Source organism: Malania oleifera, chromosome 1 (genome assembly GCF_029873635.1).
Source record: "Malania oleifera isolate guangnan ecotype guangnan chromosome 1, ASM2987363v1, whole genome shotgun sequence".
NCBI classification, from domain to species: Eukaryota; Viridiplantae; Streptophyta; class Magnoliopsida; order Santalales; family Ximeniaceae; genus Malania; species Malania oleifera.
The window spans coordinates 76816522-76837389 of NC_080417.1; positions in this window are offsets into that span (position 1 = coordinate 76816522).

Consider the following 20868-nt stretch of genomic DNA (forward strand, 5'->3'; position numbering starts at 1 on the left):
AATGTGTGCTTATGTGCTAAATTTCAAGTTGATCCTAGAGAAATTCATGTGATCATTGTAAAAATAATTTTAAGATACTCTTTGGGAGTTGTTAATCTTCAACATTTTAGCCAAAGCTTTCTAAATTTAAATTAATTCATTATATAGATGAAAATTTTGCAGGTTCTAAAATTTATAGAAAAATTATAAATGGAACATGTCAATTTTTGGTATTATGTCTTGTTAATTGGTGAAGTAGAAAACAAAAATCTGTAGTTCTTAATACATTTGAAGCTAAATATATTTTTGTTGGTAGTTGTCGTGCTCAAAATATTTTGGAGGATATTTCAATTGAAAGATTGTGGTTTGAACCTTAAAATGCTCCTATTTTTTGTGATAGCTCCAATATTATTTGTTTGTTAAAAAAATCCAAATAATCACTCAAGAACTAAGCACATGGATATAAAACATTTCATAAGAGAACATGTTGCAAATGGAAACATCTTGCTGGAATTTGTAAACACTGGAAATCAACTAGTGGATATTGTCATGACCTGCTCATTTTTCCACATATTTTTTTTTTTTTAAACCACATCAACATCACATATCCCACATTCCAAGTCAGCAGGTCACAATCCACCTGAGCCCGTGAGCACCAGGGATACATCAGAACACAATCGGAAGCCTAAGCAGTAGGAAATATATATATTCACAATATTGTAAATACAAAACATCCATCATTTTACAACAAATACTATAGCCACTACAACCACCGTATTTTCATATATACATCTCAAAAATAATACCTAGGGACATTTCCCACAAAATCTAACTGTCCCTACAAAACTTACCCTTCAAAAAGGCAGATAGACCGTACTATATGAGCGAGGCTTTCCCGCTCTCCTATACGAGGCTCCTAAAAAGTTCATCAAATTTAGGGGTGAGACACCTTTCAGTAAGGGAAAATAAACTAATATTAGTGTGTGGCAACATGAGTATACCGTGTTCTACATATACTTTACATATCATATTCAGTATTGTTTATCAAATCTGGGAAAACATATGTATATCAAAACATGGCAGAACATACGGCATTTCATAAGCATATCTCATCTCATATCATAATAATAACATAAAACAATCCTGGTAGGTTAGCTAGCTGTTGCCATGTATTACCCCCACGTGACTGGGTTGTGTGGCCCGAAGGCGGGACCTGACAATGGTTGGCCGACCACTGCCAAGTCAAACAATAGTCTGTAGGTCCGATGGGTCTACCCAGACTGGTCCGTACACCAGGGGCGATAACAACACACTTCTTGAAAATAACCACATCGACCATCCAATCTCACACCACTCCGTACAATGGCGTTAACACAAATATCATGATCACGAAGACAATCGACTAGCAACAGTACCGTGCAAGTGCTAGCCTAGACCAAGCCAACCAGGTTCTGATATCATATGGATATACTAAAATCGTGATACATGGATAACTCATATCATTAATTAAATCATTCATATCATTTTTCACATATACATATATCATGAAAATTATCGGCCCGTACGCCGGTATTTCAAATTTTATCATAGCTCGGCCCGTACACCGGCAAATCACATAGCACAGCCTGTACGCTAGCAAATCACATAGCTCGGTCCGTATGCCGGAAAATCACATAGCACATCCCGTACGTTGGCAAATCTCATCCACATAGCACGGCCCGTACGCCGACAAACATATCCACATAGCACGGCCCTCGGCCCGTACACCGGCAAATAACATAGTACAGCCTGTACGCTAGCAAATCACATAGCTCGGTCCGTATGCCGGCAAATCACATAGCACATCCCGTACGTTGGCAAATCTCATCCACATAGCACGGCCCGTACGCCGACAAACATATCCACATAGCACGGCCCGTAGGCCGAAAAATCACACACACACACACACACACACATATATATATATATATATAAATATCTCGGCCCATATGCCGGTTTTCCATCATAGAAATCCATATCATCCCCATTCCCAGAAAACAGTATTTCACAATATTTTTATACTCATGCCACACTAAACAAATTTTCCACATATTCAACATATCATCATTTAGACAGTATTTTCCAAATATAAATCATATATATAAATATATTTATTTTTCCTAAAACCAGATGCTACGTATATATACATGCATTTTTCCAAAACAAAACTAGCTTAATTTATCCCCTTACCTGACTCCTGCAAAGCCCCTAAGAAAATCTTCCCTGCACCCGCAGGGTTCCCAACTCAACAACCCTGGAAATGAAAACTTGCAGAATTAAAGTTAGTATTTTCGTACACACAACATTTTCTACAACTACCACTAAGTCAAATTTGGCTTAAAAAGTCTTACCTCAGCTTAAGGATGATTCCCAACGTTCTCAATCAACATCCCTGGAAACGAAAACTCTTAGTATTAAACTTTAATATTTCAATGCGTATATCACTTTTTTCAACTGTCAAAAATCCAAATATTGAGTATAAAGTCTTACCTTGGATTTGGGATGAAATCCAACTTCGTTTCCCTGACGATCCGCTCCGGCAGATTTGCAGAGAACTTCGCCAGGAGCGTCGTGGTGGCTTTAGTTTGTCGATCCAGCGTAAAATTGGCCCAGAATAGAAGAGAGAGAGAGAGAGAGAGAGAGAGAGAGAGAGAGAGAGAGAGAGAGAGAGAGAGCACTTCCCAACTTAAAGCAAGCTTCCTAATACAATTATATATATATATATATATATATATATTAATATCATGATAACTATTAATTAAATAAAACTTCTTTGAGAAGCTAACTTTAAGATAACTTACATATATTATATATCTATATATATATCATTATTACTTTTAACTTATATGTATAACATATATATCCTAATAACTTTTATATATATATATATATATATATATATATATTCCTTATCATACTATTCATTTTACTTGTTAATTTAATTAATTTATTTTATTTTATTATTTTATTATTATTTTTTTAATTTTATTTTTCCCGATTACTACATTCCTCCCCCCTTAAAAGAATTTCGTCCTCGAAATTTACTGTTCCCATAACTCGCCATCCTTTAACCAAGAAAAATAGTCTACTCATTTTATTACCTACCCTCACTTATGGCGGAGGAATACGATGGTTACATTTCAAGTCTTGGGAGATTACATATATACAAAAGAAAATTTCTCCCAAAAACTAAAGTACTACACTATTCAACCATTACATATACCTGCAACAGAAAAACTACTTAACTATATACATTTATCCACTCAGACCTCTTGAAAAAAATGCGGATAACTCTGCTTCATCTGCTCCTTGGACTCCCAAGAAGCCTCTTTTATTGCATGATTCCTCCACAAGACTTTTACCTGAGGAATCGTCCTGTTACGTAGCTCTTGCACTTTCCTATCCAGAATCTGTACTGGTACCTCCTCATATCCCAGTGAATCACTAAGCTCCAACTTATCATAACTGATGACATAAGAAGGATTTGGAACGTATTTCTTTAACATAGCCACATGGAATACGTCGTGGATCTTGGACAACATCGGAGGTAAAGCTAGCTTATAAGCTACCAGACCCACTTTATCTAGAATCTCAAATGGACCGATAAACCTAAGACTAAGTTTACCCTTCTTCCCAAAACGCATAAACCCTTTCATCGGAGCTATCTTCAGGAACACATGATTACCTATATCAAATTTCAGATTCCTGCGGTGATTATCAGTATAACTTTTCTGTCAGCTCTGTGTTGCACTAATCCTGTCCCTGATAAGCCAAACCTTATCACGTGCTTGCTGCACAAGCTCTGGCCCTACTACTCTCCGCTCACCCACTTCATCCCAAAACAAAGGAGATCGACATCTCCTACCGTATAGAGCCTCAAATGGTGCCATGCCAATGCTGGACTGGTAACTATTATTATACGCAAATTCTACTAATGGTATGAACTGAGTCTAACTACCCCCAAAGTCTAGTACGCACGCACGGAGCATATCCTCTAATGTTTGTATCGTCCTCTCAGTCTGCTCATCTGACTGAGGATGGAATGTCATACTAAACGATAACTGAGACCCTAGAGCCTCCTACAGACTCCTCCAAAATCGTGATGTGAATCGTGGGTCTCGATCCGAGACAATAGATACAGGCACCCCATGAGAACATACTATCTCCTGAATGTAAATCTTCGCCAAACGGCTAAGGGAGTAGCTGATCTTGATACGAATAAAGTGAGCGGTCTTTGTCAACCGATCAACAATCACCCAGATGGCATTCTAGCCATGCAACGCCATCGGAAATCCTGACACGAAGTCCATCGATATGTGATCCCACTTCCACTCTGAGATAAATAACGGCTGCAACTGCCCTGCCAACTTCTGGTGCTCAGCTTTCACCTGCTGGCATGTCAAACACTGCGCTACATACTCAGCGATCTCCCTCTTCATACCACTCCACCAGTACGACTCTCGCAGATCTCTATACATCTTCGTACTACCGAAATGAACTATATACAAAGATCTGTGAGCTTCCTCTAGAATGGTCTTCCTGATCTCAGTATCGACAGGAACACATAATCTGGAATGGAACCGCAAAGCTCCATCATCTGCAATACTAAACTCCTCCCCCTACCCACTCTGTACTCTGTCTATCACCTCTGCTAATTCTGGATCCTCCTTCTGAGCGGCTTTAATTCTTTCTGTAGAGTAGGCTGTACCACTAAGCTGGCAATACATACTAGGAGATCACTCTCTACTAACTCTATGTCGAGTCTTTCCAGATCCATCATGATCGAATGCTGGACCCCCATAGCCGCCAACATTGGCTCCTTGGATTTCCTACTCAACGCATCAGCTACCACGTTCGCTTTCCCTGGGTGATAACTGATGGTACAATCAAAATCCTTAATTAGCTCCAACCACCTTCTCTGCCTCATATTCAGTTCCTTCTGCGTGAAGAAATACATTAAACTATTGTGGTCAGAGAAAATCTCACACTGCTCGCCGTACAGGTAATGCCTCCAAATTTTCAACGCGTGCACCACAGCAGCTAATTCAAGATCGTGGGTAGGGTAGTTCTTTTCATATTCTTTTAACTGTCGGGACGCATACGCAACTACCCTACCATGCTGCATCAATACACAACCAAGTCCTTTCAAGGATGCATCACTGTAAATGGTATACCCCTCACCCCCAAACGGGATGATCAACACAGGCGCTATGACTAACCTCTGCTTCAACTCCTGAAAACTCTGCCCATAGCTGTCATCCCACTCAAATCTGACATTCTTCCTCATCATTCGTGTCAAGGGCCCTGACAAAGCTGAGAATCCCTCAACGAAAAGACGATAATAGCCAGCTAGCCCCAAGAAACTCCTGATCTCCTGGACATTTCTCGGTCTAGCCCAATTCACTACTACCTCAATCTTGCTGGGATCCACAGAAATACCGTCTCCAGATATAACATGCCCCAAGAACACGACCTTCTCTAGCTAAAATTCACATTTACTGAACTTGGCGTACAACTTCTTTTCCCGAAGTGTCTGCAAAACCTGCCTTAAGTGCGTCTCATGCTCCTCATAGTTCCTAGAATAGACCAGTATATCATCAATAAAAACAACAACAAACTGGTCTAGGTATCGGTGGAAGACTTTGTTTATCAAGTCCATAAATACCGCAGGAGTATTCGTCAATCCAAACGGCATAACGAGAAACTTGTAATGCCCGTACCGGCTCCTGAAGGCCGTCTTCGAGACGTCTTCTGCCTTCACGTTCACCTGATGGTAGCCAGATCTAAGGTCAATCTTCGAATACACCCATGTACCCTGGAGCTAGTCAAACAAATCGTCGATACAGGGTAGAGGATACTTGTTCTTGATGGTCACTTTATTAATCTCTCTGTAGTCTATACACATCCTCATAGTCCTGTCTTTCTTCTTCACAAATAGAACAGGAGGTCCCCACGGAGATACATTGGGTCGTATGAAGCCCTTATCAAGCAGATCTTGCAACTGATTTTTTAATTCTGCCAACTCTACTGGCACCATTCGATAAGGTACTTTGGAAATAGGCAATGTACCTGGAAGTAGATCTATGGAAAAATCTACCTCTCGATCGGGTGGCAAGCCTGGTAACTCATCTGGGAAAACATCTGCAAACTCCTTTACTACAGGCATGCTAGCAAGTTTCAATTCATTTTCTGACATCTCTTTCACCACAGCCACAAACCCCTGACACCCACTCAGTAATAGTCTCCTAGCCTGAATAGCTGAAACTAGCTGAGGCAGGGATTGTACTTGCGACCCTACGAACTTAAATTTTGCTTCCCCAGGGGATCTGAATATCACTTCTCGTGCACGGCAATCTATGCTGGCAAAATTAGCTGCTAGCCAATCCATGCCAAATATAACATCAAACCCGTGCATGTCTAACACTATGAGATCAGCAGACAAAGTCTTTCCTTGAATATCAACTGGGCAACCTCGAAGCACTCTACTACACCTCACTACCGACCCAATCGGTGTAGATACCAACAATTCAACATCTAATGACTGTGTTTCAGCCCCACATAATTTAACACACCCCAAAGACATGAACGAATGTGTAGCTCCAGAATCAAACAAAGTAATAACTTTAAAAGAAAGCATAATGACCATACCTGTCATCACGTCACCCACCGTCTCAGCCTCACTCGACATCAGAGTAAACACCCTAGCCGGTGTCGTATTCCTCTGTTGAGCCCCACGTGGCGCCTGATAGCCTCCCCGATATGGTCTAGGAGCTGAAACCGCATCTGGTGGAGTAGGGCAATCTTGTACCATGTGCCCCGATCTACTGTAGTGATATCACACCGGAGCCGCATCTGGTGGGGTAGGACAATCTCGCACTATATGCCCCGATCTACTGCAGCGATAGCACACTACACCACCAACTCGACACTCTCCCCAGTGCCTCCCACCACAAGTCTGACAAACAGGAGGACCCTGCCCTGTCTGCCCCTCACATCCTCGCGTCTCCTATCTCTGCCCTCTGCCATGATTACCTCTCCTCCACTGGCCCGATTTATGACCCTAATGATAGCCGGTAAATACATATCTCTTCCTCTGTCCCTACTCCTCTGCATCAAGATGCTCACCAATCTCTGCCAAGGCCACCCTGTTGACCAACTCAGCAAATTCCTGGATCCGCAGCACCACCACCTGCCTAAATATACTCCACCTCAAGCCTTTCTCAAACTGTCTCGCCTTCGTCACCTCATCAGGCACAATGTATGGGGAGAAACGAGAGAGCTCGATAAAACGTGCTGCATACTGTTGGACGGATAGCTGTCCCTACTTCAGACTCAGGAACTCTTCTACCTTAGCCTCCCTCACAGTAGCTAGAAAATATCTTTCAAAGAATAGATCTTTAAACCGGTCTCATGTCATAACTATCGGAGTCACCCTCTACTGCTCCAATAGTCTCACCGCGGTCCACCACCTCTTAACCTCTCCTGTTAATCTATAGGTGGCAAAGAGGACCCTCTGTTCCTCAATACACTGTAGTACAGTCAAGATTTTCTCGGTCTCCTGCATCCAGTTCTCAGCAGCTATAGGATCAACTCCCCCTGAGAATGCTGGAGGATTCATCTTTGTGAACTTCTCTATGGTGCACCCCTAGCCTATAGATGGACCACTCTGCTCCCTCGAACTCCTAGCGATCTCAGCCATAACCTGCTGAGCCACGCTACGTAATACCGCATCAAAGTCGGTCCCAACTGCACCTGATGGTCCTGCTCCATCACTGCCACCTGCATGGGCACTATTTCCTTCTGGATCCATCTTGGAAAATTGCAATTGCAATTCGGTAATCCTATCCTCATAATTTACCGTCCTATTCTCACCACTTATCTCAACATTTCTAACTCATTTCTAATCCTCAGTCCTACATTCTAGGAACACAACCCGACAATAGCTTACTATGGTTTTCCTGAAATCGTCACCTCAGGAAAAACACAGAAATTACCACAGAAGTCCTGCCTCTAGACTGTAGAACAAAACCTCAAATCCTTTCCAAAACTCTGGTATTGTTCCTACTGCACTCTAAAGTCCACAGAACCTAGCAACCTAGGCTCTGATACCAAGCTGTCATGACCTGCTCATTTTTTCACATATTTTTTTTTTTAAAATCATATCAACATCACATATCCCATATTCCAAGTCAGTAGGTCACAATCCACATAGGCCCGTGGGCACTAGGGATACATCAGAACACAATCGGAAGCCTAAGCAGTAGGAAATATATATATTCACAATATTGTAAATACAAAACATCCATCATTTTACAACAAATACCAGAGCCACTGCAACCACTGTATTTCCATATATACATCTCAAAAATAATACCTAGGGACATTTCCCATAAAATCTAACTGTCCCTACAAAACTTACCCTTCAAAAAGGCAGATAGACCGTACTATATCAGCGAGGCTTTTCCCCCTCTCCTATCTGGGGCTCCTGAAAGGTTCATCAAATTTAGGGGTGAGACACCTTTCAGTAATGGAAAATAAACTAATACTAGTGTGTGGCAACATGAGTATACCGTGTTCTACATATACCTTACATATCATATTCAGTACTGTTTATCAAATCTGGGAGAACATATGTATATCAAAACATGGCAGAACATACAGCATTTCATAAGCATATCTCATCTCATATCATAATAATAACATAAAACAATCCTGGTAGGTTAGCTGGCTGTTGTCATGTATTACCCCCACGTGACTGGGTTGTGTGGCACGAAGGCGGGACCTAACAATGGTTGGCCGACCACTACCAAGTCAAACAGTAATCTGTAGATCCGATGGGTCTACCCAGACTGGTCCGTACACCAAGAGCGATAACAGCACACTTCTTAAAAATAACCACATCGACCATCCAATCTCACACCACTCCGTACAGTGGTGTTAACACAAATATCATGATCACGAAGACCATAGACACATAGCAACGGTACCGTGCAAGTGCTAGCCTAGACCAAACCAACAAAGTTCTAATATTATATAGATATACTAAAATCGTGATACATGGATAACTCATATCATTAATTATCAAATCCTTCATATCATTTTTCACATATACATATATCATGAAAATCATCGGCCCGTACGCCGGCAAATCACATAGCACAGCCCGTACGCTAGCAAATCACATAGCTCGGTCCGTACGCCGGCAAATCACATAGCACATCCCATACGCTGACAAATCTCATCCACATAGCACGGCCCGTACGCCGGCAAATCACACACACACACACACACACACACACACACACATATATATATATATATATATATATATAAATATCTCAGCCCGTACGCCAGTTTTCCATCATAGAAATCCATATCATCCCCATTCCCAGAAAATAGTATTTCACAACATTTTTATACTCATGCCACACTGAACAAATTTTCCACATATTCAACATATCATCATTTAAACAGTATTTTCCAAATATAAATCATATATATAAATATATTTATTTTTCCTCAAACCAGATGTTACATATATATACATGCATTTTCTCAAAACAAAACTAGCTTAGTTTATCCCCTTACCTGACTCTTGCAAAGCCCCTAAGAAAATCTTCCCTACACCCGCAGGGTTCCCAACTCAACAACCCTGGAAACGAAAACTCCCAGAATTAAACTTTAGTATTTTCGTACGCACAACATTTTCTACAACTACCACTAAGTCAAATTCGGCTTAAAAAGCCTTACATCAACTTAGGGATGATTCCCAACATTCCCAATCAACATCCCTGGAAACGAAAACTCCCAGTATTAAACTTTAATATTTCAATGCGTGTATCACTCTCTTCAACTGTCAAAAATCCAAATATTGATTATAAAGTCTTACCCTGGATTTGGAATAAAATCCGACTTCGTTTCTCTGACGATCCACTCCGGCAGATTTGTAGAGAACTTCGCCAGGAGAGTCATGGTGGCTTTGGTTTATCGATATGGTGTTAAACTGGCCCAGAATCGAAGAGAGAGAGAGAGAGAGAGAGAGAGAGAGAGAGAGAGAGAGAGAGAGCACTTCCAAACTTAAAGCAAGCTTCCTAATACAATTTTATATATATATATATATATTAATATCATGATAACTATTAATTAAACAAAGCTTCTTGGAGAAGCTAACTTTAAGATAACTAAAATATATTATATATATATCATTATTACTTTTAACTTATATGTATAACATATATATCCTAATAACTTATATATATATATATATATATATATATTCTTATCATACTATTCATTTTACTTGTTAATTTAATTATTTTATTTTATTTTATGATTTTATTATTTTATTATTATTTTTTTTTAATTTTTTTTTCTCGGTTACTACAAATATTGTTGGCCTAATTGGTCATATCTTGTTTTGATAATAATAAATACCCTTGGTACTATTGTTTGCCCTGAGCTTTGCATACAGGTTCACTCTACGCATAGAGTTGAAAAGCTTTCTATATCATGATGGCATATAGTGACCTCAAGGAAGATTGAAGAATATTATACTTAATGTGTATTTGTATTTTTATATTCTTCTTTCCAAATTGTAATTCAATATAGTCTGTAATAACTGCATCATGCATGGTACGACTGTATGCTCAATTTGGCCTTAGATTGACCTTAGGTTCCCATACTTAGTGCACAAGGCTCCATTATAGTTCACATGTCATCAGGGGTAAAATTAAAATCAAGTAATGAACCTTGGGCTAAAATCATAAAGGCTTAGGGCAACCGAACCAGGCAAGTCAAATGGCCCCGGTCGACCGAACCGTGGACTAGTCAAATAGTTGACCTGACTTCAGGCGACCGAACTTAAAATGACTTCAGTGTCCACGGTCAACCAAACTCGCAACACTTACTTTTTCCAACAACTCGGGCACCCAAACCTCACATTCAAATTACCCTTAGGCGACCGAATGTTCAAGTTTAGCAGACCGAACTTGAGTCTAGGAGACTGAATCTCGGACATAATGGAAAAACGCCTTGGTCAGCAAATCGAACCCACATTCAGGCACCTAAAGTTCAAAATTTACTTTTTATGTTTGTGTCTGTTTGGGTGACTGAACCTATGGCTCGGTCGATCGAAACTCTCGGGTTGGGCAAATTTTTACCACAATTAATTAGAGTAAAATACGGTTAATTTCTTAAACTCATTTAAAACATTTTTAATAATTCCCTGTATATCCCAAACGGTTATATTTTTTGCCTTCTCTACATATATGGGTTCATTTACAAAAATTAAGGGAGATTAGCATTTTCAATTAGCAAAAAATCCTCTCAACTTTCAAGTGCATATTTTTCATACACTAAGCCCATACACTCCTTGTTTGTCATTCCTTTGATAAATTCAACTTCATAAGAGTGTTCTTGAGTGATTCTAGTAGCTTAAACTCTCCTTGTTATTGATTGCATTATTATTTTTTTATTGAGAGTTTTAGCTCGGGGTTTTCCTCTGATTTAACTAATAAATCTTTGTATGGGAAAACCCTTGTAGCTAGTAAGTATTTGCATCTGTTGGCCTAACCGGGCTTTTCAATCAGTTTTGGTGATAACAAACAAAGGATAATCTAACTTGGAATGGTTGAGTAATGATGTTTCGGGTTTGATAATAATACAAGGATCATTATGGACCATCAAACCACATTCACCAACAAGTGATCCAAGAGAAGCTTGAAGCAACACCAGATTGATCAATGCATGAGGAATCTAAAACCAGCTCAAGCTAAAGTCCAAGGGATTTCAAAGTGACCATGTCATGGAAGATTTTAAGCTTAGAGTATAAGGTTTTAGGCTGAGCAATGTAAATGCTTCAAAGTTGAATATCTGTTGAAATATCATTTGAAGCTCTTTAGAGGAAATACATGGACTTAGAGCCTATTTTAAAACCCCAGAAAATGTTTTATAAAAGAGCAAAGAAAGAGAGCAGAATTGGTTTTGAAAAATAAAATGAAAAACTAGAAAATTGTACTGTTCAGAAGACTGAAGAGTCAACTTCAGAAGACTGAAATTTAAGCTCAGTCGTCTAAAGAATTACTTTAGAAGATTGAAGAATAAGTTCAGTCATCTGAAGATTTATTGAAGAAACATAGAAACGGGAAGAACCTTATCAAAAGACTGAACCCTGCCTTCAGTCGTTTGAACTCGCAAATTCAGAAATCTGAACCCCAACTTCAGACGTCTAACCCTGTGTCCAGTTCAAAATTTTCAAAGTTTTAAGGAATTTCAAAAGACTGAACCCAATAGTTCAGTCATTTGAACATTGTTAATGGGAAATTTTTTTAAATATTTTAAATTCGAAATAAAGGTTGCTTGTGCCCCAAATTTTCTAAAAACTTGGAAGATACTCCAAGTAATCTTGGGCAACACAAAAATATTTTTGAAAACCTATAAATACATGGTTTTGCAAATCAAAACATACCAAGAATTGAAAAATCTGATTGATAAGCTGAAAGCACTCTTATTCTTACAAAGTTCTCTTGCTCACTCATTTCAAAACTCTTTTGCTAAGATATTTTGAAGTGTTGATCCTTACTACTCTGAGTTTCTACTGCCAATCTTCATTTAAGAAAGAATTTGGTGAATTCTACACTTGAGTTTCATTCTATTTCATATTGACATTTTTACATTGAAGTATAGAGTGCTGAACTTGAACTAACCTGCTCTTTTCAGAGAATGTTTCTTGTACGTAGAAATTCTTTTTGATTTTTTTGTAGATTGACAACTCCAAGGATTGATTGGATCATTGGCTAAACGTGGGGTATCGCTTAGAGAGGTATAGCTCTAGCCTATTGAAGGAGTGGCCGAGTGAAAGGATATCACTTGGAGAGGCGGTGCTCTTGCCTATTGAAAGAGTGTGTAAACGGTGTTATTCCGCCTGGAAAGGGAACTGGTTTTAGTGAATCCTTTGGTGGTTTTCCAAAGGTGAGGACGTAGGCTGGGGATAAGCCGAACCTCGTAAAAATCGTGATCTCACTCTCTCTTTCCCTCTCTTTACTTTCAGCATATATAAACTGCGTGGATGTTTTAAATTCCTTAATCATAAACACTACGTGGATTTGATATTAAGTAAACTTAAGCTTAATTTGTTTTTGGGATTTCAGAAACCAAAAGGGAGTACATTGATTGATCCATACTTTGCGGAAACCGTAAGGGAGTATGTTGATTGGAAACACCCAAAGATTCTTTAAACTGAAAGTTTATTTAACATCTAAACTTTTGGAAAGAGCATTGGATTTTATATTACATTTCATTTTGAGAAAAAAATTCATTATCACAGGGCTTGAATCAAACTTTCATATAAATAGGGCTGCAAACAAACAAAAGTTGAAACTTATATCTTAGTTTGGATATTGTGGATGATTGGAAAATTGATTGTTTTGGTTGATTGATTGACTGATTGTTTAAGTGCTTTTGTTGTGGTTGTGGATTGAATTTTGTTTTAAATATTTATTGTGTATTTGATAAATCAACAAAAAGACAAGAATTAATTAAAAAAAATTAGAAGAGGTTAAGGATTCTTGAAGAGAATTAAAAGAAAATTTTAAATCTAGTTCATCCCCCCCCCCCCCCCTTTCTTGGGACTACACCTAAGTTTTCAATTGGTATCAGAGCGGGGTTATAACAAATCCTAACAAGTGGTTATACAAAGATCTTAATGGCATACTTAGGCGTAACTCGCTTTGGAGAAGGACAATCCTCAACTAGGTCACCAATTTTTGTGGTTTAAATTATATATTTTGGAAACAAAGGATGAGAATATATCTTCAAACTATGAATTGGAAAGTTTGGGAGGTTGTCACGGATGGTGATCTAAATCCTATCAAACTAGTAGATGGAAAACAAGTCCCTAAGGAGAAAAAGAACATAACTGAAATAGATCACAAAATGCTGCAAGTAAATTCAAGTGCTATCAATGCTTTGTATTGTGCTCTAGATATTAACGAATTCAATAGAGTCATGGCTTGCAAAATAGCGAAAGAAATTTGGGATAAGTTAGAAGTAACCTATGAAGGAACGGTCAATGTTAGAGACAATAGAATTGACATGCTAACTAGTGAATACGAAGCTTTCAAAATGAATCCGGACGAATCAACGATAGTTATGGTGCAACCCCAAGAGGGGGGTGAATTGGGTATTTAAAAAATGTGTTTCCTAGGTCTACAGATTTTAACAACAATGTAATTTAGCCTAGGGTCAATCTATGCAATCATCAAACAAACATACACATGCAGTAAATTTAAATTGCGGAAATGTAAAGAACACGCACGATATGTTATCGAGGTTCAGCCAACTGTGCCTACATCCCTGCCTTGGCCACACCAGCATAAGGATTACCACTATAATGCTCACTTAAATGAGTGGAGCGGCACCTAATACAACCAGGTCAATTCAAGGGGCTGACCTCAACCGACACGCCTTAACAGGATGACACACCTAGTTTTCCTAGCCGGGTCTAAGCCAATCCGGGACTATTCCACAAGGCTAGGCTCCCTCTTCAGGCCCATGCCTAGAATACAACCAATGTGTATAAAAATGTTTGTACACAGAAATGCGCTTCAACACAAGCAGATGTGTGCACCAATATAGCTCGATCAATAATGCAAGCACAAATGATATGTAAATATGCTCAGTACTCTAATGTGTACTTAACACTCAATCACGTATAGATTTCCAATTCAGATCTAAAGTGTATATTCAAGCAATATTTGAAATGCACTATGTGAATAACACAAATCAGATCAAGGTTTCAAAACTATGCTTAGCAAGTTCAAACAAACAAACTCAATAATATATTCAATATTCAAAGCACACTAGAGTTGTTTGAAGTAATAGCTTTTGTAAAGGATTTTTGCACACAAAATCTAGGTTTAGATAACTTGCAACAATAATGCAAGAACCAAAACCCTTAAAGTCTTTCCACACTAGATTTATCAAATGAAATTGGTGGAAAAAATTTAGGCTATACTCTCAAGTAAAATCAATCAAACAATAATGCAAGTGAGAGTTTTAGCTTTAGATATTAAACACAATAGCCTTAGAAAATACTTACAATGCTTTGGAGAAATCAAGAATAGAGAGTATGTGAGTGCTTGAAAGAATATTTGGCTAATATAGGGTTTAGGATGTTGAGAGAATTTTGCCCTAATCAAAATGCTAATCCCTTGCTAATTAAGACAAATGAATGGGTATATATAGGCAAGGAGGAATTTTTGACCGTTGGGGACACAATGGGTATAATTAGAATTTTCTAAAAGACCATTAAGAAAATTAACCCAGTTTGCCCCATTTAAAGAATCAGTAAAAATATTTTTAACCCGCAAGGTTCGGGTGCCCGAACAGACAGTCAAAAATTCAACTTTAAGAGGTTTGGGTGCCCAAGTTGAGGACCAGTTGGCTAAACCAAAATCAGTAGCCAAATGTCTGAGGTTCGGGTGCCCAAAGCTAAGTTTGGTTAACCAAACTGGGCAATTCAGTCGCCCAAGCCCACTTTTGAACGTAAACGATCGATTGCCCGAGTAGTTGAAAAAGGTGCTCTAACATGCATTCGGGTGCCCGAGGAAGATACATTCAAAATGAGTTTGGGTGCCTAAACACAGAGTCAACAAGTTGACCAGTTCGATCGCTCGAACCCTCTCAACTTTTTCAATTTAACTCCATATTTAGCCACTTTTAATTCCCCTGATACGAGGATGATAAGCATTTGTTTAGAGACCTAAAGACTTTTTATCCTACCGAAAAAAATCCGGCATCAGTCGATCGAAGGGTGATCCCTAAGGTCTGTGTAGGTACCTAAAGTCCAACTATGGTCGTTTTGAGTATACCTACCTACCATGCATGATGCAAATTATTACAAGCCATACACACACACAGTTCATAATAAATTACATCCCAAAATGAAGAGATAAACAAATAAATACAAAATACAACACATAGATCTTCATTCTTTAGCATAAACACCACACGCCATCATGATATGTCTTGCAGTCCTAAAGCGCGCACAAGGTGAACCTGCATGAAATTCTCAGTACAACCATCAGTATCAAAAGTATTTGTCATAATCAAAACTGAGTGTGACCAATGAGGTCGACAATCAATCACTAGTATGTACACAAGGTTCACACACATAATAAACTCCCTCAATGCCCTAGGAAAAGCATATTCAAAGTATGAAATGATTCGTAAAATTCTTAGAGGTCTGCCACCTATATGGGAACCAAAAGCCACTGCGATAAATGAAGGAAGAAATTTGAAAAACACCTCCTTATATGAACTAATAGGTTCTCTACTCACATATGAAATGCCAATGAATGAAAGGAATGGAAAAACCAAAGCCCAAGAATCTATAGCCTTCAAAGCTTCAAAAGAAAACTCTAGTAGTGAAGAAGAGATGGATGAAGATGAACTACCCTACGCATCCAAGAAACTTGCTAAAATCATTAGAAGGAAGAATAAATTTACAAGAAAATCTAAATCTAAATCAGATAAAGAAGAAGAAGAAATTAGCAAGAAGAAATCAAGAAACAAAATTCCTACATGTTATAATTGCAACAAACCTGGACATATAAACCAGAATGTCCGCTACTTAAGAAAGATTCTAAAAAGAAAAAGAAAAAGGCCATGAAAGCCACTACTTGGGATAGTTTGAGTACAAGTAACTCGGAATATGAATCAAGTGACCAAGAAGTCGCTTACATTTGCTTTATGGCATGGGATGATGATGAAGAACAAGGTTTCTCATCCGAATTGGTTAATGGTCATAGTAGTGATTCATTTAATGAATCCAATGATGAAAGCATGTTATCTTATGAAGAGTTACAAAATAATTTATTCAAAGTACATAAGATGCTAATCAAAGTAACTAAGCAATACACATCATTGAAAAACAAGAATGATGGAGTGATGAAAGAGCTAGAATCAATTAAGCTTACTGAAAGTGATAAAGATTCAAAAATCAAGAAAATAGAAAATAAGAATGAAGTTGTGATAAAAGAATTAGATTCTAAAAATCTTGTTGAAAAAGATAAAGACTTGAAAATCAAGAAATTAGAGAGTAAGAATGAAAATTTGATGAAGGAAATAGAAGATCTTCGATCCCAATCCGCTATGGAAAATGAGAAAGACAAATATATTTCTGAATTAGAGGATAAAATCATAAAAATGTCTCAAGAATTAGAGAAATCACAAGAAAATATTGATGACAAGAAAGATATTGAGATAAATGATCTCAAAAGTCAAATTGATGATCAAGCCAAAATCATTTATAATTTCACAAAAGGAAAAGAAAATTTTGGGAAAATGATTGGATCACAAAGAATGTCCTCAAACAAAGAAGGCATAGGATTTAATGGAGTTGAAAATACAAGGAAGAAGAACCTCTATATGGGGTACTTTACGAAAGCCTCCAAAGACTATGCAAGCACTTCTTCAAGTGCTTACACTCACACCATATGCTACCCATGTAAGAAGAAGGGACATATAAAGTTTGAATGTCCATTTAAGAGAAATGGTGTGAAAACTAAACAAGTATGGAAAGTAAAAGAAATATCTCTTGTTAGACAAACCGGACCTAAGAAAGTATGAGTACCTAGATAAAAAGTCTTGTATGGAAAATCTCAAAGAAAAATTTAAAGCTTATTGATGTCTATAAAATTGAAACAAATAAAAACAAAAATAACATTGTTGGCCAAAATCATAGGATGATTCATACAAGCCTTAACTTGGAAAGTATTAAGATTTGGAAAGAAATATGAAGTCTGAAATTCATATGAAATCAAAAGAAAGCAAAAATCAAGTTTATTGCATGAATATTTTGATTAAGAAAAAGTTTTTGAACAAAATGAGAAATATTTGAGAATGAGAGATATTTGAGAAAGAGAAACGCTTGAGCAATATTGTAGTACAATGCGAATGATAATGATATGCTCCCTGCTTACATGATATGCTAATATGCTATATACTTCTATGCTAAAATGCTGAAAGTACCAAAGACGTGTATGATCATGACTTAACTTATGATGTATGGTTCACTATATTGCAAATTTAAGTAAGAGATTATTGATCATAAGTATGAATTTTGATATGAGATTAATTCTTGACCATGTATGCTAATGATAAATCACGTGGATAAATTTGTTTGTCTTGTGCTGCTCTTTATATTGGTGTCTATGAGCTATGAAGGATATAATATTAGTATTCTTAGTATCCATGAGCTAAGCATGATGTGATATTAGCTTTGGTATGTATAAAGTATATTGGAATCCATGAATATTTTAATTAATATCACAATTTAAAAAGTTCAATTGTTATCACAAATCATAAGTTCATTTGGTATTTGAGCATGACAAACATAATTATATCCATGAGCATGTTATGATGATAATGATATGATATTGGTATTTGAAATTAGTACTCATGAGCACATACATGATATATTTGAAGTATGGAATGATAAACTTAAAAGCATAATTGGTATCAAATCTGAATATATGAAATGCAAGCGGAGTGATATGACTTATTGCTTATATTATGATTCCTCCCTAATTGTCAATTGGTATCATATGAAATTTTCAATTGGTATCTGAATTATTTTTAATTGGCATCATAAATTAATAAAAATTTTAAATTGGTTTCATGACTATTTGACTATTAAAGCACACTACATATGCCATATTGAAAATTAATGAATTGATGTGTATATATGCTTGAAATGCATGTTTGATATTCATATGCTCAAAATATGATTTTTGATATCCTACTTTTTTGATTGATGTCAAAAGGGGGAGTAGTTTTGAGCAAAAATTGAGCTTGGGTATACTGAAAATTTTGAAATTTTGAAAGGGGGAGAAGTATTTGATATTGAATGACCTTGAACTTGAATAATGTGATGAGCATGATAGTAAAAGAGTTTTTTGAAATTAATCATGATATTGTTAACACAGAAATAGGCAGAACCTTACCAAAAGACTGAACCCTGCCTTCAGTGGTTTGAACTCGCAACTTCAGAAGTCTGAACCCCAACTTTAGATGTCTGACCCTGTGTCCAGTTCAAAATTTTCAAAGCTTTAAGGAACTTCAGAAGACTGAACCCAATAGTTCAGTCATCTGAACATTGTTAACGGGAAAATTTTTTTAATATTTTAAATTCGAAATAAAGGTTGCTTATGCCCCAAATTTTCTAAAAACTTGGAAGATACTCCAAATAATCTTGAGCAACACGAAAACATTTTTGAAATCTTATAAATACATGATTCTGCAAATCAAAACATACCAAGAATTGAAAAATATGATTGATAAGCTGAAAGCACTCTTTTTCTTACAAAGTTCTCTTGCTCACTTATTGCAAAACTCTTTTGCTAAGATATTCTGAACTGCTGATCCTTACTACTTTAAGTTTCTACTACCAATCTTCATCTAAGAAAGAATTTGGTGAATTCTACACTTAAGTTTCATATTGATATTTTTACATTGAAGTATATAGTGCTGAACTTGTACTAACCTACTCTTTTTAAAGAGTGTTTTTTGTACAAAGAAATTCTTTTGGATTTTCTTGTAGATTGATGACTCCAAGGACTGTTTGGATTGTTGGCTAAGCGTGGGGTTTCGCTTAGAGAGGTGTAGCTCTAGCCTATTGAAGGAGTGACCGAGTGAGAGGATATCACTTGGAGAGGCGGTGCTTTTGCCTATTGAAGGAGTGTGAACGGTGTTGTTCCGCCTGACAAAGGAACTGGTTTTAGTGAATCCTTTGGTGATTTTCCAAAGGCGAGGACGTAAGCTAGAGATAAGCTAAACCTCGTAAAAACCATGGTCTCACTCTCTCTTTCCCTTACTCTCTTTACTTTCAGTATATATAAACTGCGAGGATGTTTTAAATTCCTTAATCATAAACACTATGTGGATTTAATATTAAGTAAACTTAAGCTTAATTTGTTTTTGGGATTTCGGAAACCAAAAGGGAGTACATTGGTTGATCCATATTTTTCGGAAACCGTAAGGGAGTACGTTGATTGGTGAAACACCCAAAGACTCTTTAAACTGAAAGTTTATTTAACGTATAAACTTTTGGAAAGAGTATTGGATTTTATATTGCATTTCATTTTGAGAAAGCAAAGTCATTATCACAGGGCTTGAATCAAACTTTCATATAAACAGGGCTGCAAACAAACAAAAGCTGAAACTTATATATTAGTTTTGATATGGTGGATGATTAGAAAATTGATTGGTTTGGTTGATTAATTAACTGATTGTTTAAGTGTTTTTATTGTGGTTGTGGATTGAATTTTGTTTTAAATATTTATTGTGTATTTGATAAATCAACAAGAAGACAAGAATTAATTAAAAAGAATTAAAAAGAGGTTAAGGATTCTTGAAGAGAATTAAAAGAAAATTTTAAATCCAATTCACCCCCACTCTTGGAACTACACCTAAGTTTTCAGCATTATTGTTGTAAGACTCATCAAACTTGTGGTTTTTGATTTTCAAAATATTTTTTCACAAGCTTATTTATTTTTCAAATATCTTTTGAGCTATTATTTTGAGAAAATCACTTCTGAGATATTTTGAATACACTTGTTTGAACTATTTAAAACTTGCTGTAATTGATTTACGTTAGTACTTAGTTTCAAAAATTGTTTGGAAATACACTCTAGGTCTTGATTATACATTTACATCGGATTGAGTGTTTAACACACATTATTGGCACTGAGTATATTTACTATCATTTGTGCATGCATAATTATCTAACCTTTATTGTGGTACATCCCTACTTGTGTAAAAGCACTTTATTTGTACGCAAAAATCATATTG